Here is a 27,747-nt window from a genome sequence, read left to right as displayed (position 1 = left end):
GATATGCTCTGTGGTACTTTGTATTCAAACATTTGCATAGCGGAGTGTTTTCTTTAGTGTTTGCTTTTGTGGGAAGACGTCAAGAAGGGTGTGCTGTGCTTGTGAGAACACTGTGTTCTTTGCTGTGTACATGCTTTATATTTGATGTGCTAGGGAAGAAACAGCAGTAATGAGGTTAGATTTGATAATTTCACATAAATGATGAACAAGAGCCACATACTTTCAAAATAAAACTGATTGAAATTCATTCTAGTAGGTTCCTATTAATCTTAATTTTAATTCCATATTTCACTTTATTAGGTTGCTAGATTTTAGGAAGCTGTGTTATTGTTCTTATATACTTGGTTAATTTTTAATTCACAAAGTTTTTCTGACTTCTGCATCTGGAAAGGAATGCCAACGTTTTTGGGTTTTTTTTGTATGGGTGTTTATATGCTAAGCAGCATCTCTCTGATTCAAAGCAGCCAAAGAAAATTAAGGAAGTTCTGTTTAAGGACAGACTTCTGTACGTGGGATAGATTTGGTGGAGGGCTTCTTTTTGTAGTTCAGCTTTTAAAACAAAAATATTTCTGCCCACAAAGAACAGGGTACTGGTGGAACAAACTGACGGTATAGCACATGCGTAGCTTCAGAAAGCTGCATTCACTTTTTTATTGTCCAGGAGGAAGACCTGGCATTTGTAATGCAGTACCTGGGAGGACAAAAATCTCAACCTTGTTCTGTGCACCTTGCAGGACTGAATCCTTTGTAAACTTGCTCATGATTAATATATGTTATGAATATCTATTAAATGTTACAGTAGGTTGATAACACCCAGCCATATCACTCATTTATTAAAAGAAACTGTTCAGTCACCATCTGAACAGGGGGGTGAGAGAGCAACTCAACTGCAGTTAGATTGATGATGCTTCTAAAAATTGTCCAAGCATGTGTGCAGGAACCTGTCAAAATAAGAGTTTAATAAATGAGAAAGTGAAGGACAGGTAACTTTCCCAATACACAGAAGCTGTACACATGCGTGTGCATGCTTCATTTATTCCCCACTCCCTAGCAGGTAAACGATACAGAAAGAGAGTCTGTTTGCCATTTTTGAGCTAGATTGTCTGGAAAAGAAATTTGCCAAGTCAGTTATTACTGGGGTTACAGCGGCATGCAACACAGTTTCACTAAAGACCGCTTTTGCATCAGCAGATTTCCACCAAGCTCAGTGTAGCAGTTCTTGCCTGTCGCTCAAAGAACCCACTCCAGTCTTCTGGGCAGTGTCAGCAACAGCAGGATTTGCCCCCTGGGAGGACAGGCAGCTTCTGCAGAGGGGATGGGGAAGGCAGGGCGCGGAAGCAGGAGACAGACCTGAGACTGGGGAGCAACTGATGCTGTGGAGTTGCCTACCCCAGGCAGCCCCCCACCCTTCCTCTGCAGCAACAGCATCAACCCCTGATTTCAGTGGAAATTTGCACTTTTGAGAAGTCTGTTGCCCAAGTTTATAGCTGATTTTGCCTTTGTCGGAAGCTGCCCCTGTTTACAGCAGAGTTGTGAGGTACCATGGTATTATAAAACACTCAAAGGCAACAGGAGATGTGAGATACCAAAGCATTTTCTTCTCTATTCATAACCTGGAGGTGTTTCTGGTGAATATTGGGTAAACTAGAGGAGGAATAAATTTTGAAAAAGAATGTGCCTAATATAAGGATTGGAAGTTACCTTTAGGCATGTACCTGATGTGGAACAGACACCATCATCTTAACTCTAGGCTTTGATTGTGGAAGTCTCTGACAGCAAAATATAAAACACTTGGAGATAGCACCCAAGCAGAAAAGGACTGTTGGCTGAGCAGTTCTCAGTGCCTGAGCACTCCATAAGGAGAGTCTTTTTGGTGCAGTCATCTGCTCCAATTGCTCTCTTATAGCTACAGAAATTATTGCATTTATGATTACATTAAGGGGCTTGACACAGTCCATGTTTCCAATAAATGGCTACAATACTCCTTAATCAGCTAGTTTTATTCATTACTAACCTTGTTTCAATATGTAATTAATATGTACTCAGTAACCCACCAGGAGCTTTACATATCTGGGAGTACAACCTCCTCTGTAGTCCATGTTGCCATTTTGACGTTATTAGTACTTATGTGACTGGAGTTCTGGCATCTTTTCTTAGCAAGTGGGCTATGGGTTGTCTATGGTAAAGTGCTGTATAGCTAACTTCTGGGGTTCAGGGATTTTGTTGGAATAAAATTGCAAAGACTGAGTGAATTTTCTTTGCTTGAATCTCTGTTCTCGAAGCTGTGGTTACTATCTGGGGTGTCATTTGGTATGATGTGACACATGGTTGGCTGAAGGTGCCACCCTCCAGGTGATTATGATTACCTGTGTTCTGCTGTATGTACACTAAGAAAGCATCCTGGAAGCTGGCTGGCTAACCTTGGTATTTACTGCCCTTTGAAAGGGCAAGGACTCTGCCAGGGCTGTGAGGGCACCGAAATGCCTCTGTTGCCGTCACCACCCATGCATCCCCTGCCTATGGACAAGGAGTCCCATTTCAGCACAGGTTCCCAATCGTGGCTGAGACGTGTCGGGGGCTGCTCTGTTTCCTTCTGTCTTGGCTTCCTGATGGGTCTTTCTGGAGGGACCCTATGCTGCAGTCATGTCCCCATCCCTGCCTCCCACTGTTCACAAAGGTCTTCCTGAATGGTCCACAGGTCTGACTCGTTCACCTTGTCTGATGGTCACCAGCTGGTTGGTATCTGTCATACTTACTGGGATGCCTCTTTTCTGATGAGGTGGGTCAGCACCTTGGTAGGAGAAGATACTGCCCTCAGCTCCTGTGGGCTCCTTTTCCCTCAGGAACAGCCCAGCTCCCCTGGAGGCAGTATCTTCCTCCTCAGTTGGCTCAGACAACTGGTTGTTATATACTGACCTCTTTGAATTGCCTGCCCCAAGTCTCATTGACAGGAACAGGAGCCTTTGATAAATCCAAAATAGATGAGAGTCACTTTGCAGTCATGGTCAGGTTGGCTAGGAATATCTGCTTCCTCTAATGCCCTTTGGTGCCTTCTATGGGAAGGTGGATTTGTCCGGGCATGTGACGTATTTAAAGAGTGTGAGTCATCAACAACCGAAAGGACTTTAGTGCCCTCGTGTTTTGTGCTTGGCAGTGGCATTAAATGTAAGTGAAGACAGTGTGCTGAGCCATATTGGAAACACTCACACCATTGTGCCTCCAGAAGCATTGGAATATCTCGGCAATCACTTATCTTGGCTCAGCTTGCCCCTCTGAGAGTGAGGAATAATAACTTATTATCAGGTTCTGTGTGATATGAATCATGTGCAGTTCTTGCCTGTTCCCTGCATAATTTGTCCTGAAATTGCACTGTGATTTCTGCTGCACAGTTTAATGTATGTTAAATTAAATGTGTTTCTGGGAAAGGGGAAAAAAACCCCAAAACAAACCAACAGCCCTCAAACAAACTAAACGAATTGTTTAATAATTTACCTTGATGGAAGAGGCACATGGATGGGAAAAAATTAGCCCATCAGGGAAAACAGTATCAGCAGTAAAGAACAGTAATCAATGTGAAATAATCACCACGGTACCTGAGTGCTTGTTCAAATTCCAAAACTCTGCATCAAGTCCCAGCCTCCTCCTGGCAGGATAGAGGTCACAGTGTGTCACTTTCTGTCATCTTGGCATAAATTGCATAATATGAGTACAAAATATAATCAGAAAAAAATGGCTGAAGTCCAAGTTTGGGGTATGTACCATTTGTAAAGGAAGTATACTATTCAGAAAAAATACTCTGATTCATGAAAGATTTAAGCCAATGCTAGATAGATTTTTAGTGTAGGTTACATAAAAGGCTGTATAATATGGTTTCCTCTCTTAAACTGAACAAACTTTGCATTCATCAACGAGTTTCTTGGCGTGCAAAAGGTATTCAGGAGCGCACAAGGGAGGGGAAAGGTGGGCCAGAATAGAGGTGAAGAATGAGGCATTGACACAAATGATACCAAAAATGCTGATTTAGGGAGGAAAAATGTAAATCATTTTTAATGTCTTTTGAAGAAAGGTGCCCAAGTTAAAGTTTCCTTGAAGGCATATGACCCAGCCTGACATTGCTTTGGCAGCAGAATGTGAAGGGTGCATATGCAGAGATGAAATGTCCTTTGATGAAGCATGCTTACAAACATCCTTTCTGACAATGACAGCAATGCCAGTACCTTTGAAGTTCCAGTTATTTTTTCTGTCTCTGGACAAAGAGAATCTGGTATGATTTATTAGCTGTGAAGCAAAATGGATCTCACTTTCCATACACGTGGGTATTTTACTCCCTGATTTCTTCAAAAGCAGGTAGGTAAACCTAGCACTAATTCTGAGCAGGTAACTAGTTCAAAGCCTCGTTCTTTCCTGGGGCAGATACTGAGCTATCACTTTGAAATCATCATGCCTGTCTGGGACTGAACCAGCAAATAGTTACCACTTCAAAATACTGAACTGGCCATAAACTGACATCTCTGCTGGGGAGCTATTGAGCAGGGGGGCTGTTTGTACCTTGTAGGGTATAAAAGGTCACATCACATATAGCCTACATACAGCTCCTACCCATCCTCTGACTCTCCCCAAATCTCTCTGGATTTCCCCAGTGTGGGCAGGAGAAGCCCTCATTTCTGCACCACAATATACAAGGCTGTGCTGCTTGGCAGATGCTAGTAGGTTCTTATCAATTCAGGTACTTTTTGTGCTCACCTAGCCATATATTATTTTTTTTTTATCCCTTCTGTTAAAATAGGGAGAAATGCATTTTTTTGCAGCAGAGTCCTTTATATGTGTTTTGGACCTTTGCAGTTCTGTGAGGTACATCACTGTGTAGGTGTGTATGAATTACTGTACATCTGGGATGTAAGCGTATAGCAGAGGGGCTATTTTTTCCTTTCTTTGCTCAACTTCCATAGCAAAGCAACACCTGCATGGCATCACAGTTTCTCTCCATCTTCTCAAGCCAGATGTGAGGAGTACAAGGACCCTGTGGTGCTGTGCTGTAAGTGCAAAGGGTGCCTGTGCTGCTGGGGGAGCAGGGACTGTCCCTCTGGCTGAGCTACACACTGAAGTTTTGCTTTGTCACGTGCCCATTCCCATTTTTAAATGCACCATTTTTTAGCGTTAAATGCTTTGAGGGGTTGCTGGACCTGATCGTGACCTGTTATGGGCTTGAACTGGGACCCAAACTGGAAGGATTTTAGTCCCAGGTTAAATTGAACTAAGACTGGATTGAAAACGTGCTGGTTCAGCTCCCACCTGCAGGCTGTTTTCATTTCTGGAACCTGTGTCCCACTACACGCACTCAAATCTCCAAAGGCTGAAAAACAGCTGCTGGTGTTGGATGGGTCGATTATATTCTGCAGCAGCAGTTCCAGCCTGAAGAGCTTTAATTTCTCCCGGTGCTCTTTTGTGCAGATTGAAAGCTTCATGGACTATCATCACCATCCACAGCCGCGGGAGCGGGAGAATTGGAAACAGGCTCTTTGCAGAGGCTACCTGGGTCCTGCTGGGAGAATGGGATAATTTCAAGGTGGAGGGGAGAGACTTGCTAGCTGTGTCTGGGAACTGCTCCGGACCTCTGCGGGTTGCTGTGGAGGTGAAGCCTGGGACTCATGGCAGTTGTCTTGAAGGGCAGGACTTTGGTTTGATTTCATCTTACAAGAATTAGAGGTGTTCCCTTGACTAATTCAGAAAATTCAACACTGCCAAGTTTACCTATGAGCAAAGGGCTCCCAAGAGAGGCTTAAGCCCGCTACTTGCCAATGCACTGCTTTGGCTTTTTGGATCTACCCTTTGCAGTTTCTTCATGTGCTGTGTTCTGGGTAAAACTGACCCCCAAGGAGGCAGCCTGAAGTCCATGCATAACTGACCTCTTTATTTAACCTTGTGCGGACCAGTTACACAGGAATAATTTGAATCCCTCCTGACTTCTGCTTTCCAATATGTGTTTTTAAAAAACCCAAATGAACTGAGACCTTTTCTCTTTTGCACAAACCTTAATAACATTTCATAGCCTCTAAATTCTTGGCTCAGAAACGTATTTTATTTCTGAAGAATTTTCTGACTTTTAATAATGAAGGAGCTGCCTGCCCCAAGCAGAGAAATACAGCAGCACTTTCTTTTTAGTAGTTATTCATTAAAATCTGGTCTCTAAAAGAAAGGTTAATAGCTTGTGACCTGGGTCTATCCACAAGGAAGCTTACTAGTATAATTTGCTTAGTCCTAGATGGAAACAATTTATTTATTTATTGGTATTCTACAAAAGGGAGATTTGTAGAACCTGCTTGGAGATTTAGGGAGATGTTCGTTGCTTCATTGCCAATTTAACTTTACTGTTTAATCTACACAGTATGTGGGCTTCTCTTCCATATTTTGCAGTGGATGCAGTGTAAGAATCATAATATATCACTTTTACAAGCAATTTAGCACAGCATAAGGGAGGAAACGTAGCTGTACTGTCTTAGTACTTATTTTCTAATAAAATTCTAATAGATTCTGGGTTAATGACACAGAAGATGACATTTATGTCCTAAGTCTTTTTTTTTTTTTTTTTTTTTTTTTTTCAGCAGCACAATGAAGCAGGAAGTTACAAGACCAGATGATAAGGTAATACACTCCTTGCTTGTGTACAATAAAGTGCCCTTATAAAAAGCTGGCTTTGCCTTTGATGCTTAACTAATGTCTCTCTGTGAGATAGTACCTGGCAGGCCAGAGTCAGCAAAACTAGTTAGGCTTTCCTTCACTAGAGATTGATTTGCTCTTTACTTGAAAGAAGAACTGCTTTAACCCCCCAACAAGGATTATCAGACTTTTTAGAGAAAGGCAGGGGAAACAACAATCATTTTTTTCTGTGGTTAATAAAGGAAGAAGATTAAAGACTCCCCTGTTGATAAGATCTAACCATTTATGTTCCTATGTGATGAAAGGTGAATACTATTTAAGATTTATTTAGTATTTTGTCATCTATAATGAATCTAAAGGGCACAACAATTTGTCTTAACATTCTGTAATGCAACGAAGCTCATTTTAACAAATAACTGTATAAACAACACATTTACTAAACCCCTCGGTTGACTGATCTTGTGTTTGAGCTGTAAAATATTTATAATTGATAACAGAGTGAAGATGAAATAGCAGAATGGATTCTTTCTGTACAGAAGAATAAGAAAAAGAGTGTAAGGCACTGCTAGCTATGTGTGCATGTTTCTGTAAAACTTGCTGTGCATCCATGTAGGGTCTTATTTCATGCCTCTCAAAGTAACTATGAGGATTATCGCTAATTACTTTGGACATTACACTGGACAAGATCTAGTTTGAAGTGAAACCTCTTCAAATTCTTTATAACATAAATGAAACATCACAATCTTTCTCTGAAATGTCACAAACTCTCTGATTTCCAGAGGTAGAGAGAAGGATTCTTGTTTCCTGATCCCTTGTTTCATATTCTTACTAGTAGTCAGTCCTGCCACTTGATACAAAAGCTCATCATCTCTGTACAACAGAAGTAAAGAATATAGTGGGGGTGGATTTGTTGTTTATAGGATCGTGCAACCATTAAAAAAGTTGTGAGACCTTAGTGCTATCACCCATGACCGTCTTTTCAGTTCTCAATGGCTGTTTCAATTCAATGTATGTGATCTTTGAGTAGGCTTTTGTCTGGTTTTGTGAGTCACTCAGCTCATTTTTGTACAACTGGGAAACAGAAAATCAATAAGAACATGAGAATACACCATAAAAATATGCCCAGTGGAAGAATTAGTCAAGCTTCCCACACAACTGCATGAAGCATCTCTGCTCTGAGCTGTGCCTACCTACAAAATAAGTGTGTTCGTAGATCTGAGCTTTAGTTTCTGGTGCAGAGGATATGCTTTCTTCAGCAGTTCAGTTTGGCTGCACTGGAGTTTAGAGGGAAGGAGAACAGGCACTAGGCTATGATATACAACTTTTTCCTTCCAGGGGAAGCCCTGGAGGACTGAAAAAGGCACCATTCATATGTCAGTGAGTTTACTGGAGTAAAACAGGTCAGCATGTTCATATTTAGCTTGAGAAATAAAGCTTGAGCTGTATCTGGAGAAAATCTGGTGCTGTTACTTAACTTCAGTTGGCTTTGGGCAAGGCCTAAATATTTTTGAAGTGTGCAATACTGAAACGATTCATCAACATTCTTGTGGACCCCTGAGAATGGTACTTCTGCAGTACTATCTGATCTTTTATTATCTCTTTCTGAAGATTAAAGGAGTTACATCCATGCCTATTTCCCTGAACACACTATAAGAACTCCAGACAAGTAGCTCAGATGTAGATCTTTAGTTGCTAATTAGAGACCTAATGTTAGGTGTCTATATTATAGATGCTACCTAGCAAGTCAGTGAGTCATTCTGAATTTAACTAAATTAGAGTTTCATTTCCATTAAAACATTTTCAAAAGTAAAATACATGAGGAGGACCTGCAGCTACAGTGCTGGAGCAGAGGAAGTGAGACTCTTCTGTGGTGGGACTCTAGACGGTCCTCTTGGGGTCTTCTGCTCATCTACATGCTCTCTTAGATGACGTACATGCATTTGTTAGAAACAACAGATTGAATGCATTAACCACGACCTTTTCACTCACCTTGTCTAAAAGTATTTGTTCTCTAATGCCAGTCACAGTTCTTTGCCTGCATCTGTGTAGTATTTTTTTTTTTTGAAGGAAAAGAATGCAGTCAGTGCACAGCTGAATAAGTACTAAGATTTTGCCATAAGATATGTTGAAAGCTCTTCAGATGTTTAAAGGAAATAATCAGAATTCAGAGTGTATATTAAATTATCAGCTATCTAATAAGTGTGCTACTTCCCAGCTGGGATCCTTCTGGTACATTCATTCATCTTCAACCAGTGTAATTAAAGACGAAAGGTGTAACACTGATGATCCTTCTCTAGAGATCTCATCAGTTTAATTCTAGAACTATCAGTGGAAAGGGAATATCATATAAATTGTTCAGGTTTAATTGGACACCTGCTGGAGGTCAAGCAAAACAACCAAGGTCTACTGAAATAAGGATTGCCTTCAGTAATTCAGTAATTTGGTAGGAGGGATTTTGGCAAGGCAATGCAATCTTTGTCTCATGTCTGTTAAAACCAAACTGGATTTGGCTAGCAAAGAAAAAACTAGGAAAAAAGAAGAAAACAAGAAGAACAAACAGGAATGCACTTAAAATCTCACCATGAGAACTGATAACCTCATGCATGCAGCACGTGAAGCAAAAAGCGTAGTGCCAGGGTTGCATTAAATAGCTTCCTACTGGTGCGACAAGGGTATGCAGAACTATTCCTGGTTTAACACAACTTCCTTGTAACCTTCTACTCTGATAAGTGTACCATAGCTGACTGAGTGAAAGAAGAGTATTTTTTTTTCTCAGTTGTGATTTTAAATCACATCAGTGTATTTTGATGTAGTTAAAAAAAAAAAAAAAAAGAAAAAAAGATTACACCCGTTTAAATAATTTTTCATCTGGTGCTGTCAAAGATAATTTTTCATTGTGATGATGTCACCAGACCCACTTGATCTGTTTATAGCTGTTACTTAAATTGCTGTTTCCATAAATGTATATGACTGCCCTGAGGGTGTCTATATTTGTTACAGAAGGTGTCTCAGGAATCTTGGAGCAATCTCCCAATCTAATTAAGAGTGCTATAATTACAGCATAAAGAGCTGTGTTGCTAATACTAAAGGTTCAAAATTCATGAGTCAGGCCCATGATTTGAAACTGGTCCCTAAATGTGAAGATTTGCTTTTAAAAAGAATAAATTATGTCTTGGGCTCATTTTTAATTTTTGAACTCCCTCTGCACCTTGCCATGGTTTGTGTGTGCACATGCGTGCGTGTGTATGTGCAAGCGTGCAAGCTGCTGTAATTCTACCAATAACGCTACCTTTTCACCACATCTTTAGGAGGATGAGGCAGCGCTGGTCCCTATTCTCATTCTTGCCTGTCCCCTTACCTTTAAGCCCCTGCAAGAATTGTTACTCCGTGTATCCTCCTATAGTACCTCATATTATTCACTCCTTGAGAAAGTGACAAATTGCAGTGTCTTGTCTTCTTCCTCAGCCTGGAAGGGAAAGAGATGGGAAAAAAGAACACAGGGAGCCTTCCCACATAGGGGGAAGGGATGAGTATCTTGAGTTCCCAGACTCTTTTTGCTTCGTTAACTTCTCACCTGAGTAGAAAAGAAACAATCTCACTGGCTTTCTTTTTCCCCAGAGGTGGGAAAGTACATGGTGAATGCAACAAGTTCTGAAATGGGACCACCATCTCTGGATTTATCTAGAGATTAAGCCAGGACCTTCCTTGTCCTGGCTACAGCACAAAGCTAAGATTTGGTGATAAAGGATTGAGCTCATGTGCTGCAAGAAAGAGGATCTATTATGCAGTGTTCTACTTCTGTCAAGATTGTATTCAAGTTCTGTATGTACAAAAGGTGCTCAGCTACAACACTGATAGGTACAACATATGTCAGTCTTCCAGACAGAACAGAGGAACATCTGCTTGGATAGACTAATACAAGAGTTAAACTCTGCATTTCTTACCAGTTTGCTGTAGTTTAACTAATTCCTGGAATAACTTATTCCAGCTATCCCTGGAATTTCAATTGGTGAATTACCATAGAGCATCACCATGTCTTGCAAGGCAATTTGAAAGTTTTGTCTCAGAAATGGCTGCATTACAACTTCATATAGGAGCTGCTGCTAATCGGTGGAAATATTTTTGATTTCCCTCCACATGGCTGTGACATAAAGAAACCATGCAACACTCCCCACACACAGCAGCAGGGAGCTGCCTCACTAGAAAATGTTCTTTGCTGTGACACTTCAAAAGGATCTTGTACTAATTGAGATGGATTTTTTTTTAAAAGGATAAGAAGCTTTCCAATATTCTTTTAGATCCCTATAAATGCTTCCTCATACTTCAGCCTTTGCCTTATCCTCTGAATTGCATGGCATCATTTCATATGGCCTTCTACTTGCAATCCTCCTTCAATAATTTATCCTTTTTATATCAGCTGACTCGAGGTCCCTGGGTGCTTTTCTCCCTTCATGGTATGGGTAATTTTTGAAGAGACAATGTTATCTAGTAACGACTAATGGGAGATGTCAAGTCTGACAAGACATTTCCTCATTCTAGTAAGTGTGTCTGTTACTTGATTTTCTTTCCTCAATTTTGGCTCCACTGAATGGTGCTGACGGTGTATCATCCATCCTTGTTGACTGGGCCGACCACAAAGACCACATATCCCCATTCTTACCTCTTGTTTGCATACTGTCTACGTTGCACTTGAGCAGTGAGGTTCTTGAGCAGCCTCCTCTAATTACTAAGGACTATATTTTTAAGCTGGAGAGCTTGGGTGTCGTTCCATGGGACTCTTGCTGTTCTTTTGCAGTCTTTTGGAATAATGCAAAACTATGACCAGGATGGGGACTCCTTTAATGTCATCTGAATACAGGCAAGTCATCTTTTATTGTCATCTAAACTCCATCTGTAGTCAATAGACAGAGAAACAGGTACTACAGAGAGTGGCTCATTTTGTCCTAAAATAATTAAATTTGTCTAAGATAACTAGGAGAAATTGTCCTCTACAAGTACCCTTAGTCCTTCACTTACATCTAGGGAACTGTGATGTCTAGTTTGTGCAGCCTAACTTTAAAGACACGTCAGGCCCATGCCTTCATTGTCCCCTTTTCCTACACTGAGCAAATCCTCACGGGATGTAATGGAGCACCAAGACTGTTATCTCTGCTCCAGGTCCAGCTCCTCCTGTCTCACTGGTGGCACACACCAGGTACCAGGCGTCTGAGAGATGTTTAGGGTGCTTTAGTGCCTGAACAAGACAGTGCTTTAGAACCTGGTGCATCACCTTGTTAAAGGAAAAAAAAATCTTTTACCTGGAAATATTGCTACTTATGTTTTGTCCTTTGTTCAGGATGCAAGTGTTGAGTGTTAGCAGTACATCTTCATCGTATGAGCCAAACACCATTCCTGTTCCATCAGCTTCCTGTGCAATGGCACAGGGATACCACATGATTCCCCCAGGTTCAGCCAACCATAATGACTCAAAACAAAACTGCATTCTGCTACAAGTTCTTTTTTTCTTAATAAACACGGCCAAACCCTGAGAACTACATATTAACATATTAACACTAGTGGGACAATTGTATTGCTAAGCCTTAACAGTGCATGAGCTGTGATTAAACCCTTTCTGTTAAAATTCCTCAGTTCCAGAGACTTCCCTTGTACTGACAGTTTAAGGTGAATTTGTCCTTGAAAGGACACAGTTCTTTCCTCCAGACTTCATGCATTTTTCTAGAACTCCCCAATGTTATACCTAGGTATTTCAGTGTTGCAAAGTATAGCATCAGTTCAGTTCAGCAGCTATTGAGTTATTGTACTGCTTAATATAGTGAAATTTATACACGCTTAATCACATTTATTATCCCTGACAACAATGCAGATGTCCTGAATGCTAAGTGAGTTTTCTATAAAGAATATAATTAATTTTTCTGGCCCTGTCCAAAAATGCTTAGTGGTCAGTTTTGCCTCTGAAATGTATTTAATAATATGTAAATGTGGCATTTTGGGAAGTAATTAAAAATAAAGTTGCTGTAATTTTAAATTCAGCTAATATCTGTATTACTCGTGTCTAAAGTGGTAGTAGGCTAAGTGCTTGAACTAATCGATTTTTAAAAGGGTTTGGTTAGTGATCTCGGGGGAAATAAGGTAGATTGTATGAAAACATATTAATTATAGAGCCTTCTTTTTTAATGATGCATGCCCTTTTTAGAGTACAATATATTGATGTAGCAACTTCTTCAACTTAAATCATCTAACAAACCTTTCTAGTTTTGTCTCATCTATCTTGATTGTTTGCTATGCTTATTACAGAATGAAAATAATATTTTAGATTTTTAATTATTAGCTATAAAGTATTCCATAGTAGCTCAATGAATTAATTCTACTTTGTAAAAAGTATACAACTTCAGCAAATTTTTGCTGACTAGGAAATTTGTCTTTCTCAAAGATTAATAGTACTTTCCTGTTCAGTATGTCATATTTTGCTCTCAAGTGTACAGGTGTACAGAAAGCTTATTAATGAAAAAGTTTTTACTCTTCTAATAATATTTGTAATTATGATTAGAATGTGCCTGTTGCAGCCTTGTTTGAAGTGACTCAGTATTTTAGGATTTTTATTTAAAAAAAAAACAAAACAAAACCGTTGCATTTAATGCAGAGATAGATGCTGTGCCTAGCTCCCAGGTTGGAGATACCAGATCATGTGGCAGGGGGGCTGGGTTTTTACCTGCAGAATGCAGGGCAAGGCTGGAACTGCTTCCAAGGAATGGGGGCAAAGTTGTTGCTGATGGGCAGGTCCTCTGTGAAAGAAGCTGACCTCCTGTAGTCATGGTGAGACGTGGCAGAAGCTGCTCTGCAGATGGGAGGATGGGAGGTCAGGATTTAGGGAGGATAGCATGGGAGGTTAGCAGTGGGCACAGCCTCCTGGTCTAACTGTGACAGGATGCACAGTGAACCAGAGCGCTGGTGTGGAGCTGCCTGCACCTTTCTCCTCCAGTGAGCACAAAAGGGCATTGGGTATCCAAAAGCTTCAGTTTAATGGAACACAGCTTCAAATACAATAGTTTTGAAACTGAGATAATTCATGTCTGCTCCATAAAAAACAAAAATGAAAAGCTTTGAAAACAACTATTTCTCTTAACCATTGCTCCTTGAAGGACAAGTCCTTTCCTCCAGCTCTTCTCTCAGTTTTAATGACTTCCCAGGTTACAGCAAATGCTATATAAAAAGTCTGGTCTTCAGTACGACCCGTGGTCCTGTGTCTGCCCCTGCTCCTCGGGGCATCTGTTTTCCTCATCCTGGGATCTAGAAGGTCAGTGCGCTTGGGGAAGACCCCCACTCCGTACACAGGGTTTTGTTTGACCCAATGAGCACCTCCTCACACAAATCAAATGGACAGCCTTCCCCGCTAGCTTCTTCATAAACAAAGCATGATATACAACAGTGAGTGAACCATGGACCAACGGATAAAATAGAATCATAGAAACATAGGGTGGAAAAGACCTTTAAGATCATCAAGTCCAACTTTAACCTGGCACTGCCAAGTCCACCACTAAACTGTGTCCCCAAGTGCCACATCTACACATCTTTTAAATACCTCCAGGGATGGTGACTGCACTGAGCCCCTGGGCAGCCTGTTCCAATGCTTCACAACCCTTTCAGGGAAGAAACTTTACCTAATATCCAATATAAGCCTCCCCTGGCACAACTTGAGGCTGTTTATTCTCATCCTACCGCTTGTTACCTGGGAGAAGAGACCGACCCCACCTGCCTACAGCCTCCTTTCAGGCAGCTGTAGAGAGCGGTAAGGTCTCCCCTCAGCCTCCTTCCCTCCAGGCTAAACAGCCCCAGTTCCCTCAGCTGCTGCTCATCAGACTTGTGCTCCAGACCCTTCCCCAGCTCCGCTGCCCTGCTCTGGGCACGCTCCAGCACCTCAGTGTCTGTCTGGTAGTGAGGGGCCCAAACCTGCACCCAGGGTTCGAGGGGCGGCCTCACGTATAGGCACCAGCTTTCCTGTTTTGTGTAATAGATGCTGCAGTTAAGATTGAAGGGTGTGTTTTGCTAATATGTTTCTTCAAACTCACTCACTAAGGTAAGATTGCCTGACTTTTTTGTGTGTGGAACACATTTCAAAGAGTATGTTATTTTAGGAATATCTCCACTGCTAGGTGCGATCCTGTGCTGTCTTTGTGACAAATGAAACCACTGCTTACACAGGTAAGGCAGTATTAGGCAGACATTTCAAGTCTTTTTAATGATCTTTGCAGCTGAGAAAGCATATCTTGTATCATGGGACTGGTCAAATTCTTCACAGACCATCAGAGAATGTAGCTTTCAGCTAAAACAAAATAATTTATTGAATATTTACATCTAACTACCCTTCCTGAGAGGTGTGAGAAATATGAGTATCTCAGTTACTGATTAGATAATGGAGTTCTGTTTGTGTTCAGGTGATCAAACTCTTGAGGTGTTTGCCTGAGCTTAGCAAGATGGTGACTGGACAGTGGAGTACCTGAAACATACCTGAAGATGCCCATATTATCAGTCCCATTTTTAATGTCGGGATGCAGATGACAAGAAATGCGTGTTTCAGAAGATGGTTGTGCTAATCTGGCAACACAAGAGATCCTGCGCCTCCTTTTCCCATTGCACTCTGGCTGTGTGATCCTGTCTGTTTTCTTTTGCTGCCTCTGAAGCTGTCTCTTGATGAGACATTTCGGCTTATTCAACAGGCAGAAAATTATCTCCCTTTTTTGTTTGCTGAGTGAGCTGAATTGACTCATCAAACTGTTGGAGCTAGCACAAAGGAAGTGGTAAGTACACACAGCTGGGAGGGAGGAAAAGGGGAAAGCTGAACCATATTTTAGTGGTAGGAAGCTGTTAGACCAGCTCAGCACTCCTGTGAAAACTCATTCTCAGCAAAGAACTCCTGTGTCATATTCATTCTGCCTCTGGTGTGGTGAAACCCGAATATATTGGCTGCTAAGGCTGGTGGTTCTGCAGAAGCGTTTGCCAGAAGAATGGTCGTTTGATTTAAGTGGGTCCCTCGGTGGAGATGTCATTGGCAATGAATATTGATGGGTTGGAGCTAATTACTAAGTTTTAGTGCATAACCTTTCAGTTCTTACATGTATTTTTATAAGTGTAAACCTGGCTATAATTTGTTGACTCTTGCAAAAGATTTTGCCATTTGCACTTCAAAAACATTCATGGAACTCCAGAAGTTTTTGTTAAAACTACAGATGTATCCACTTACTGTATCTGTTAGTCACATGAACAGGATGGGAATGCTTCTGAATCTGCAGTGCTAAATAATGTGGGACTTACTGAAGAGAATACTTGCTGGAAAAATGTAAAGCCACAGAGAAGTGAGCATATTGGAGAGGTTTGGTTTTGTCACTATAGATGAATGCTAGTGATTATGTCAGGATCTTCAAGTTTTTCAGTGTCTAGCAGCCACCATTAAAAAACCCCGCCATAATAAAGGTACAGATTTTCAAAATAAACCAGCTCCTGTCTAGGCATTACAGAAAGAGACAAATTCTTGAAACTGTATTCAATACCCTTGTATATGGTTCTTCTGGGCAGTTTTCAAACATAGTCATTACTGAGATTTCAAGCTCTTCAGCAAGTTTTGGTTAAGCTCTTCATACCATGCTGAACAACTTCCACGCAGAAGCAGGGCCGAATTGACTACCTGTTTACAACAATAGAACAAATGATATATCCAGATTCAGGCTGGAATGAATCAAAACAATAAAAAAGAGAAGGTTTTGGTGACCTTCAATGAAATGTTTCATTTCCCTGAAAGAAGTGCAAAGAATGACAAAGTAACAAAGATCAAATCATGGATCAAAGGTGGGTGTTTTAAGAAGGCTTTTAAAGTTCAGTCCCAAGAAGACATTCACAGGAAAATACCTTTCTTTGTAGATGGATTTCAGCTGAGCAACTGTGTTACCGAGCTTCTGATTTGCAAAAATGACAGAAAGGTTTTTGAAACTGTAAAATGACAGAAGATGGCTCCGAAAAAACTTGCATAATCCTTATAGAAGATTATTGTTACTACAATTTCTTACAGGTTTCTTATATGGATAAACAGGTATAATATAATATATAGAAACTGGGAAAGTAAAGAAAAAGAAAAGAAACTATTAGTAGGTGAGTACTGGATTGAGACTGGCCACAAGGGAATATGTGAAATAGCAATACAAGGAGTGCAGGCCAAAAAATGCAGACATTAGAACTGCTAACGTACAGAATGAAATTGCATATCACAGAGAGAAGAGTGGTGGCCATGGGTGGAGCAGTGAAAGATATGAAAGGTCTAAAAGATCAGAAATGTCAGAATCAAATAAATTACCTTCATTCAGTATTTATCTGTGTGATAAACTAAATGAAGAAAAAACCCAAAACCCAAACAACAAAGACAGTGGATAAAACAATCTTGAAGTCAAAATTATTTTTGAGGAAGATGATAAAAGTCATAATATTGATTTCAGCACTGGAAATTTAACTAAAACTTAACTTGTCTGGGATAAATTAGCAACAAGGCCTGCGAAAAAGTCCATCACCATCTTATTTCTAAGAATGGTCTTCCTAATTTTTTTCCTAAATAGTTACTGAAACAGAAAATGCTGATGCTATTTTGAGCTTGATTTTGCATGAAGGGAAGATGACTGAGAAAAGAGTATAATAGAAAATTACTTTGAATTGAAGGGCCCTGCTGCCTTTCAGTCTGATGAAAGAACAGACAAAGGAAAGTCTGTGGCATTCTCAGTTGGAACGGGAGAAAAGCTCTTTCAATGGAGGGGATTTGGTCAGGGAGAGCAGCAGAGTGAGATATTCATAGACTTGTCTGTGGAAGAAATTCAGAAATAACTTGAACATTGAAAATGAGTTTAGAGAAATGCAATGGTGTTAATGTTCACTGTAAGAGGTATCCTAGGAATGTCAAATGGCCTGTAAGGAGCTATGGACTCATAGTGCCATGACTTCTAGAGGTCAGCTAGTCCAAATCTGCTCTCAAAGTGTGATCAGCTAGACGAGGTTGCTCAGGACCTTGTGCAGTCAAATTTTGAGTATCTCCAGGGATGGAGATCCCATGGCTTCTCTGGGAAATCCTCTCGGCAAGAAGATTCTCTCCCTTGCCCTTCTCTTCTTAAAGCTAAACAAACCCAGATCTCTGCCTCTTCTCCTCCATCATCCAGGTAGCTAAAAAGGAATGGCCTGCAAATAAAGAGATCTCGGAGCTCAGAAAACATAGGGATAAACCACAAAATTCCAAAAGTCAAACTGAAGAAAACCTTGCAAAGTATGTTAGAAAAGAAACAGTTGCAAGTTATTAATTGAACCTTGTAAGGAGACGAGCAAGAAAAATAGAAACAAGGCTCACCAGGCACTATGAGGCATTAAGATTACAAAAATATATGCTATGCCCCAATAGCCAATTTTATGTTCTGTTTTGGGTTGGTTTTTTTTGTGTAAAGATGACCTAGAATAACTACAGACCTGGATAATTAGGAGGAGTTAGATATGGAATGGTCTTTTCTGTTTCCAAAGTGAAAGAAATGGATAATTTTGAGGCAACATATAATTCTTATTGCAGAATTGTGAAAAAACCAACCCATGGAATCTCAGGCCCAGTATCTAGTTTTTAAATGGTTTTCTTGATTTTTGAAGTGGTTCTATAGTGGGTAAAGAATCTGTTTATGGGGAAAAGTAACCAGAGAAACCTACATCTCCTAGCTGAATACTTTATAAACTTCAGAACATGTTTTGAGAGAAAGAGTTAATTAAGGACATTGAAACAAATGAGAAACTGGACAAAACATCACAAAATTTTACCAGAATAGGAAGCTGCAAACCCACCCTCTCACCCTTTTTAGTATAATGAATTATTTTCTAGGCAAAGGAAATACAATATACTTAACTAATCAGAATTGCAGTAAAATAATATGTGACTTTCCTATTAGTAAAACCTGATAATGAGGATGGTAAAAAATCCCCAACCTGTGAGGAGGGGAACTGGGTAAAAAAGGAGATAGCCATGTTTGTGATATAGGGTAGGAGTTTAATGTTAGAATTCCCCTGAAGAAACTATTGGAGTGTATCTCCTGCAATCTTTTCATTAATGTCTGTGTGAAGGCTCAGTGCTTAGAACATGAATTAATGAATTTTGCTGATGTGTAAGTTGTGGGAGGGAGGGGCATCATTAATGCAGAAAAGGGTTGTACATGACAGTGGCAAGGCTTAATGACCTTGAGAACTGCGATCACAGAAATGGGATGGAACTTAAAATTCAAAGTGCAAGGGTCTCCTATAAAGATTTTCTGCTGTGATTTGGGACCTCACCATTAGAACAGACAGAATAAAAGAGATTTTTGCTTGATCAAAGAATGGCACAATTAGCAGAAATGATGCAACGCTACAGAAAGAGAAGTCAGTTCCAGCATGTGTCTGCTGAGGAATGGCTAACAGCAGAAGAGTGGATGTGACTGGATGAGGAACATCTTCATTATATTCAGCCCTAGTGACCTGTGTTTGAGAAAGATAGCTGAAGCCAGAAAAGCTGCAGAGGAAGGCTAGGAAGATGACTGAGGTTGTGGAGGGTGAACAAAAAGACCGTATTTTTCAGCCAAACAAACGGAAGGTTATGATATTACTTAGCATACGCCTGTATTGCTTGAATAGGTAGTTGTCTGAGACTGCTGGGAATGAAACTCTTCCAGTCAGATATTCCTACATCTGCTGATTTTGGTTTCTTCACTACTTGCCATGGAATTTCTCTTAAAATGCAGCAGCTATTTAGAGACTAGGCATGGGGAATTAAAAGAATTTAAGTAAAATAGCATATGCCTAGATGCTTTCATCCTGTCTTGAACTGCCATTAGATGCATTTAAGGGGAAAAAGCTGTGGAAAATGTGCAGAGTGAGTTCCTGGCTCCAGTGAAGACAATGGTAAAACTGAGTGGTTATGGTTTCCCCCAGCAGTATACCTTGTTTGAAAAAAAGTAGCTTGGAGAGAACTAGTTCATTTTTATGGTCATCTGATCTCTCCATTGTTCACATTCTCTGTTCAAATTTAGAAGTGTTAACATAACTGTTTTTTAAAGAATAAAAAGCTAAGATTATAGAAGACTAATATTCCTAAAATGAGGAAATCGGGACAAGTCCTGTTTTTTTCATCTGAGCAAACGATTAACAGGAATTAAAAAAAACCTCACAAATTCTTAGGCACACTTTCTTTGGAATGAAATGTTCTTAGATTATGGGAGAGAGGAGGGCTGTAATTTTGCTACGTCTTTCACTGTCACTCAATAAATTTCAAATATTATTGGAAGCAGGTTCACACAAGACTCTGCTATTTGTCTTTTGAAATACACACGAACTCTTCGGACAGTTCATCTAAATCACTCTGAAACACCCGGCAGCCTGGTACTGTAATGCAAACAGAACTATTTTATATATCAGCCAGGAGAGCTCATTCTTTAAAAGATATGCTATATTACTGAAGGCAAAAAGCTCTCTGTTTTGTTATATAACAATAACAATAACTCAATTTAAGTGTATAATGACCCAAGTCAGCAGTCCACGGCAACAAAAATTTAATAGGAACCTTATCTAGTTTGCTGACATGTTCTTCTCTAGAAGCCATTATAGGCTTTTCAGTATACAAAACAATTGGCTCTAATCTTTAATATTGCTAAGCAGCAGGGGGCAAATAGGCGTTTTAGCACAGCTTTGCTTTTTATAAACAGCATTTAATATATTCACATGCTCTTGGCCATGGAGCTGTATGTCAAATGTTTCTGAAGTTTGGTCATTAGAACAGGCTTCCTCGAAATAGAGGAGTGTGCCTGCGCTCCCCTGATGCCCTTTGAAAGGGACCAGATAGCACCGTGCTGCGAAGGTGGAAGACTCCAGCACCAGTCTCCTTTGGGAACAGCATGATTTCCAACTCTCTCCTGCCTGACATAAATTAAAGACATGATAAAATGAATGGGCTCCAGAGGACCATTATAAAGAAATTCACTCTATTAAATGCAAAACCAAATGTAATTTCCTCCCTATTTCTTTCGTTGGTTTTCTATATTCTATGTTTAAAGAGTACAGACTAATGCCTATATTGAGCAGGTTGTAATGGCCACTTTGTTTATGATATGGAATATTATTCTTGGGGTAGTAGCGCTGAGACAAGGACAGCAGCAGATGAATAAGCTGTCAGAAGTAAGCTGTATTTACATGTCAGTCATGGGTGTTCAAAATTCATGTAAAATTCATTTAAATGCCATATTTTTACTTTTACAGTTTATGATGCAATCAGAGGACATTAGATATAGATACAATGTATAGAGATATAATATATAATGGATACTATTAATATATAATATTTATAGACGATACATAATAGATTAAGAGAATATGATTAATAGATAATACAGATAGATATAATATAGGTAATTTTTTAGTGAATCTGGTATCATTGCAATTCTTTAATGGTATATATTGTCCCTTCATTGAAGAAAGGTGGAAACTAGCGTGCAAAAAATCTACTCTTTGAATGAAATGCAAGATTTTATACAGAAGGCACTGCCTTAGTCACTACAGTCCAGTCCCCTGCCGTCCCACACTGCTGATTTTTAGCTCAGAAGGCTCTTCAACAGATGTGTCTCACACACTTCCTTGCACTCAGACCCACAAAAATCTTCCCAATACCCTGTAATAAAGTGAAAACCAACAGCAAAGGTGGAGGCATCCTTAGAAGAGAAATGGGAAAGAAAAGTATGTGTGGTAAAAGGAGTGGTGATAAAAGAGGCATTGAAGGATGCAGCCAAAAAAAGACTGGGAAATCCAGAGGTAAGAAATGGAGAGGGAAGGTGTTTGGGTATGCTCGTGGAGGTCCAGCCTCAGCTAAGTCACACCATATTTTCCACGGGGTAATGTCACAGACCTGGACGGTCACTGCACCTTACACGACCTGTGGGGTGAGTTTTATTTTACTGCATATGTTTGTGATATTAACTACTGTGCCTGAGCTAGCCAGCCTAATCTCGCTTTATCCTAATGGAGAAAAATAGGCAGTTTTAAGGTAAGACCAGTTTCCAACAGGTGCTTTAGGATGGGATGTATTGGCCCATGGATGTATCTGATTCTCTCCATTGAGTCCTGTAGGCTTTTTTGATTATTTTCATTCAGTGCATGAGAAATAGATCTTGCTGGTATGAACATTTTCTGTTGGAAATTTTATTACAATATACATCTTCTGTGTCCAGCCAGCGTAGGCATGGAGCCATTCTCCCATGCATAATGATACGGTTGTGTGTGATAAGTGCTGTCAGTGCTCTGTTGTGATGGCTGTGTTTGCGTCCTCCCTTTCTCTTGATTGCTCAGCTAGCAGAAAGAATTCAAACGGTTTGTGTTTATGCAGCCAGAAGTGAAGGGAACGGAAAACCAGGAACTTTGTGAAAAATCATCCTGTAGAAGGAGGATTTTTGGGAGTTTCATTCCATTATATTATGTAATTCTTTTCAGTGGCTGCTGACAACTTCTTATTTAGCATTGCCAATTTTTTCTAGTGTTTCTTTTCTTTAGAGCTTGTGGAGCATTCTTTTTATTTTAAGTACCAAATAGTCATCTGACACCTTGTGAAATAGGACCTGAGGACTAATGAAGTTGAAAGTGTGTGTCATGCGAGGATGCTATTTGACAAGATAACTGTGCTGTTCCAGCAGCTTCCAGCTGCCAATGGGGGCAGTTCTGCTCTTGCGTTCCCTGCTCTATCCCCACTCTCAGTTTTCACTTGGTTCAGCACACTGAACGGCCAAAGCTAGACTAGCAAAAGAATAAAAAAAAGAAAGAAAAAAAAAAAAAAAGAGGAAAAGGGAAGAGGTCATAGAGCACCAGAGCTGCTGAAGTTGAGGCAGGACTGTGTGTGCTGAGGGGATGTGCCTGCAGAAAGGAGGCGGCAGAACCTCTCCATTTGGCAGCAGCATGTTGCTGCCTGTCTTAACTGAGGATAAATGTAATGACTATAGTGTGAGGCACCTGAAGAAATGAGAAAGAAGCTGCAATGACCTAGGAATCATAATGTTTACTTAGAAGTTGGTCCAGGCAGGTGGGTTTCACTGCACGCCGTCCTGAGGTAGGGCTTGCCCCACTCTGCTGGTGCTGGGGACACTGGGGGCTTACAGGACTTGAGGAAGGGCTGCTCAGGTGGGTTTGCCGTTTTAGGTGTGTGAGTAGGAAGAGTCTTAGAGGCTGAACGTAATGTTTTGCATCAGGTTTGTTGAAAAAGGTAAATGTGTGAAAGAAAGAAGAGGTTCTGGAGGATTTTATGAAACCAGTCCCACTGAGTTTCCTTTGGCTATTTTTCTGATTCCTCAGTGGGGACCCTTGAAGGTTAGGAAAACGCCCTGGTAAAGCATTTCCCACTTCTAAAATAATAGTGTTGTGCTGGCATTAGACCTGTGAGTTGGCCTTAGGTCTTACTGTCTGTGATAAGGAAGGAAACTTGTTTTACATGCACTAGAATGCCTAAGGAGAAGTTGTTACTCTTCCTCCACTTCCCCACCATGAAGCTGCTTTTATTCCAATTAAAACGACTTTGGATTTTTGGAAACATTTAACACTTTTTGCATGCTTTTCTTTTTCCTTATGAAAAGTAGCACGGTCCAGCATCCCTGCACAGGTGAGCCAATGTCTGAAAGAGTGCTATTAGCTATCAGGTGGTGAAGTGTGAACTCAGCTTGTCTCACTAAGGAGACTGACAGAGTCAACATCGCATTCTCCTCCATGTAGCCATCATTGTAAGGCACAATGATTTTTTGAGTCCTGGGAAAGAAAAATTCCTGTGAGAGTAAGTATTACTGATTTTATCATTGCTGACCTCATAAGGGGCTGCTGACTGAGTTGTTACCAGCCAACAGGAACATTCCTAGTTCTTTTAAGAGAAAATGGGCTTAAGAAAATGTCTGTCATTGAGCAAAACCATAGGCTCAGAGGATTTGATATTGTTTATTTCCCTTAGACCTCATTCATTATGTTTCCCATTCTTTTTGGATTTCAGAGGCTTATTTCAAAAAATGAACGGTTGAACACTGATCCACGCTAAAGCAAACACAGGGTACATCTGGTGTATTGTACATCTGTCCTCAGACAACAGGAGGCGATGGGACATTCTCCAAGAGGGTATTATGCCACAGGCCGTGCTTTGTCTTGTGTTTTACTAGAGATGTCGGACTCTCATTTTTATAGCAGTGTCTTAACTTAGAGATGTTTCATTTTCTACTTTACCCTTAGCATCCTTCAGGAGATTTTATCTGTGTTATCATATGAACACAGACTGTAAAATGAAAATATGGTATAAAGCCAGAATGCTGTGGTTGATTCAAAGAGCTAATCATGGGATTCTTCCTGCACACAACCATTTGAAGGTTCAGGGCCCTAGTCTGCGATATCTACAAAGACAGAGATTGGAGAAGATCAAATGATTATATAATGATGATTAAACACCAAAGCCTTTCCCTAATAAAGAAATGAGGTATGACCTAATTACTACTGTGTGCTAGTAAAGATTGACCCATTTATCATTTCAGTCTCTGCAATGGTTAAAGCATTTTCCCCCAATTTTTAATCAAGTGGAACTTCTGAAACCTTTTGAAACTTTTAAGTTTAAGGAAAAGGTCACATCACTTATTTGGGATCAAGTAGTCACAATCAGATTACAGTGATCTGAGAACTTACTATGCCACAACTACTCTGTGCTTTTAGCCCACCTCAGTACAATGTAAAATGCTAAAAGTTTAAGGATAAACCTTAAGCTTGTCAAAGTTCAGTCTTTTTTACTGAAAAGTAAGTTAGCAGTTGGGACTGGAATGCACCAAAAGTATTCAAATTATGGACTAGGTTGGCTCAATCGACGGACTAACCCATGAGGCCATCAAAATTTGGTCATCCTTCATCAAATGCCAGAGTTTCAGCATTCTTCTCTGATGTCCTGGGAAGAGCAGGGGAAAGTTACATTTAACTCCTTGCAGTGTCCCATGCACAATGATTTAAATGTGGAGATATATCTGCTTTCCCCACCTGGCTTTGAAGGTCTTTTTAGGCATCAGCAACAGGAGAGCAATAGCATTGTGGTGGGTGTGGGTAGTGGTTGAATTAGATGACACACTCTCATTTTTGTTTAAGACAGGACTTGTTTCAAAATATGATACCGATTAGATAGTATGGCCTTTGATAAGCCATGCCAGAATTGAGGCTTTCCTTTCTTGGGCCAACCGTCTCTTGCCACTAGTGTCTGTGATTCAAGTAGTTTGTCTGTGTTTGGATGAGGGTAAACGTGGCTCATGAATTCTGCCTTGCAGTGCTGTGACAAAACTTGTGCAGTCGATGGGGCACCAATGGTACAGAACACTTGAAGATAAGTCTGTAGTCCTCCTTGGCTAGTAAAATTTCTATGAAGAGGTTATCCTAAGCAGAATAACTGAGTGAATACATCCAATACAATGAACCCTGAAAACTGTCCTTTGAAAAGCGAGGCTGACCTACAGGGTTGGGCATTCATAGAAAATTCCAACACTTCCCTACCATAGGATGACTTCTTTCTGTCCTGTGCGTACCTTGTCTGAGTGATGCTGTTCATCCCCAAGGTACAGGCACAGAATGCAACAGATTCTTTTCTGCATTTTAGGACTTTTGCCCTAAAACATCCGTAAAGCCTAGCCCACAAGTGGCTGTATTTTTAATTTCCATCTCCATTCTTCCTCTTCAGCATCCTTCTGAAGAATGTAATACAAGACATGTTTCCTATAGTCAGTGTGTCACAGAAGAGAAGGGAGCCTGGCCTCCAAACTGGTGTCCTGGACATGATTCAAGTGAAATTGTAGGAAGAGGTATAAACAAGGATATGAATAACAGGGATACTCATATTATCATGGAAGTGGGAATGGCTGTTTCAGACCAATGGTGATGCTGTGGAGGTACTTTTGGCTGTCTTACTTCATGTCAGACCCAAGAATGGCCTGGCTTTTTCTGTTGTGGTGGCTGTATCATTCATGAAGAGGTGGCACACTCATGCAGGACTATTGTTTGTTTCTGCTGGTGCATGCTGGGTTTGCCTGTCTCACCTCTGCACTGTGGCACAGCTGAAACAAAGTCAAAAGCTCTTAATTGGCGCAGGCCTCTGAGACAATCCAGAGTAAAATTTGGCTCCTGCATGCTGCCTATAGGTGTGATTTCTGGGGTCAGTCCCATATCTGGCTGGCTGGAGAGCCTTAACCAGTACTTTGGGGTCTGCACAGTAGTGACTTAACTGTGTTGGGTTCCTCTGCTGCAGAGAAAGCGTTGCCCTGAAGAGAAAGGTGAATATACAGTAAGCTTTTTGCCATAAACCTGGCTCAGCTTCAGACTGCTGATGAACAGGGAGAAAGGTGTCTTTACTATAAAGCCCAGGTGAGATTGTATATGTGGAAAAGTGAAGGTTTCAGGTCTTGTAAACTTCTAACACCCAGTGCTTTCCAGAAGGACAAGTTCTTAATTACAGTCCCTACTCAAAGTTCAAACTCTTTCAGTAGACCTGTTTTTATTTATCCAGGTAGTTATAGGAGAAGAGGATTGTAGACAAAGAGATCAGGTGATTTACCTGAAAACTGCTCTCAAGATGGCAAGACACACACTTGGAATGTGCCTATTGCAATTCCACCAGCAGACGCAGAACTTCATCAATAAGACAACCATTGAAGCTAATTTCCACTGCTCCCATGGAGCTGTAGAGTCTGATCATGTCTGTTGAACTGACCTTTGGAGAAATGTAATGGAGTAAATGACAAACTGCAATTGTGTGTTTTCAAACTTCCCAGTAAAAGGGAAATTTCTGATCAAAACTTTATCAGGACATTTTAACCTCTTTACATAGACTTTGGAACCTTCAATAAAAAAATGTTTACTACTCCAACTACTGATGAAGGCAGATTAAAAAAAAAAAAAAAAAAAACAAAAACCAAACCAAAACGATTTTACAGTCTTTTCCTGTTCAAACAAGGATCAATGTACGGACTTGTCCGTATGAAAAGTGTATTGTTTTGTGTAGTTCCTGTTGCTAGAAGACCTGAGGTTTTGCTAGCAATTGCAGTGAATATGTTACTTCCGTTTTTCTGAAATTATAAATGAAGAGGCTGATAAAATGTAAAAGCTTAGGTAGGACAAGTGTAGAAACTATTCAACTAATTGCTGAGTTGTTCTCCTTGCTAGGCCTGGTATTGTTAGAGCAGGAAAAGGAAAGCTATGGGCTTGTGGTCTGCTTCTCTGCTGGTGCCCGGGTAGGCATGTGTCCTTTCTTCACAGGCAAGCCAGGAAATTTCTCTCACCTCTTCTTTTCTCCTCTGTCATTCATTTCTACTACCTTCACCTTTATCTCTGCTGATGCTAATGCTGGAGCAGATTGGACGGTGCACTTGACACTTAGAATTTTAGATGTTCAGTCTAACTTTAGACTTAAATCTTTTAACAAATAAAAGATGTTGAGTGAGGTTTGTGGTCCTCTGGAGAGCTGAAATTCATTGCTCCATAAATGTGTACAACTGCAGCCACAATAAGGTACTCCCTACTCCTTTCCTCACGCTATAGATTTTATGACTTTGCAATACACTGTACTGCAGCTATAGAACCCCCCTTTTATTTACCTTGGTTTTTCCAAAATATCTTTGCAATGGATCCTTTATAACCTCAGACAAGACCCATGGTTCCAGTGGCTTGCCTGTGTTGTTCTCTCTTACCCTGGCATATATTGTGTGAGGTCCCCGAGAGTTTCATAGTTCCTAGGTCCAGCTGAGCCCCACGTACTCACTGTGCTTCAGGGGGCATCCCTGCCCCTTCTGCGTCTCTCCATTCAAAGGAAGCCCAAGGTAGACTTGCGCTGTGCTTATCGAGTCTCCTGATGTGGGTGATCAGAAGACTGCAGGGCACATTGTGAAGTGCCTTTTGCCTCCAGTCTTGAAAGTCTCTTTGGGCTGAGTCTAAATTGTGTTTTATTGAACTGGGTGAACTGTTCTTGTGTTCCCCAAAGAAAACAAGAGAATGAATGAAGAAAATAGCAGTGAGTTCCAGATT

General features: G+C 40.5%; 1 long non-coding RNA gene across 2 annotated transcripts in view; it reads left to right on the top strand.

Moving 5' to 3' along the window:
• Positions 1–27,747, top strand: part of LOC114014406 (uncharacterized) — a 100,048-nt gene that overhangs the window by 56,725 nt on the left and 15,576 nt on the right. For both annotated transcript variants that reach the window (XR_008732900.1, XR_008732901.1), the window contains one exon: positions 6,603–6,642. This is a non-coding gene — a long non-coding RNA (uncharacterized LOC114014406). The remainder of the gene's footprint in view (positions 1–6,602; positions 6,643–27,747) is intronic.

The sequence above is a fragment of the Falco cherrug genome, chromosome 6, assembly GCF_023634085.1.
Source record: "Falco cherrug isolate bFalChe1 chromosome 6, bFalChe1.pri, whole genome shotgun sequence".
NCBI classification, from domain to species: domain Eukaryota; kingdom Metazoa; phylum Chordata; class Aves; order Falconiformes; family Falconidae; genus Falco; species Falco cherrug.
Note: the sequence above shows the minus strand (reverse complement) of the source record. Positions and strands in the feature narration are given on the sequence as shown.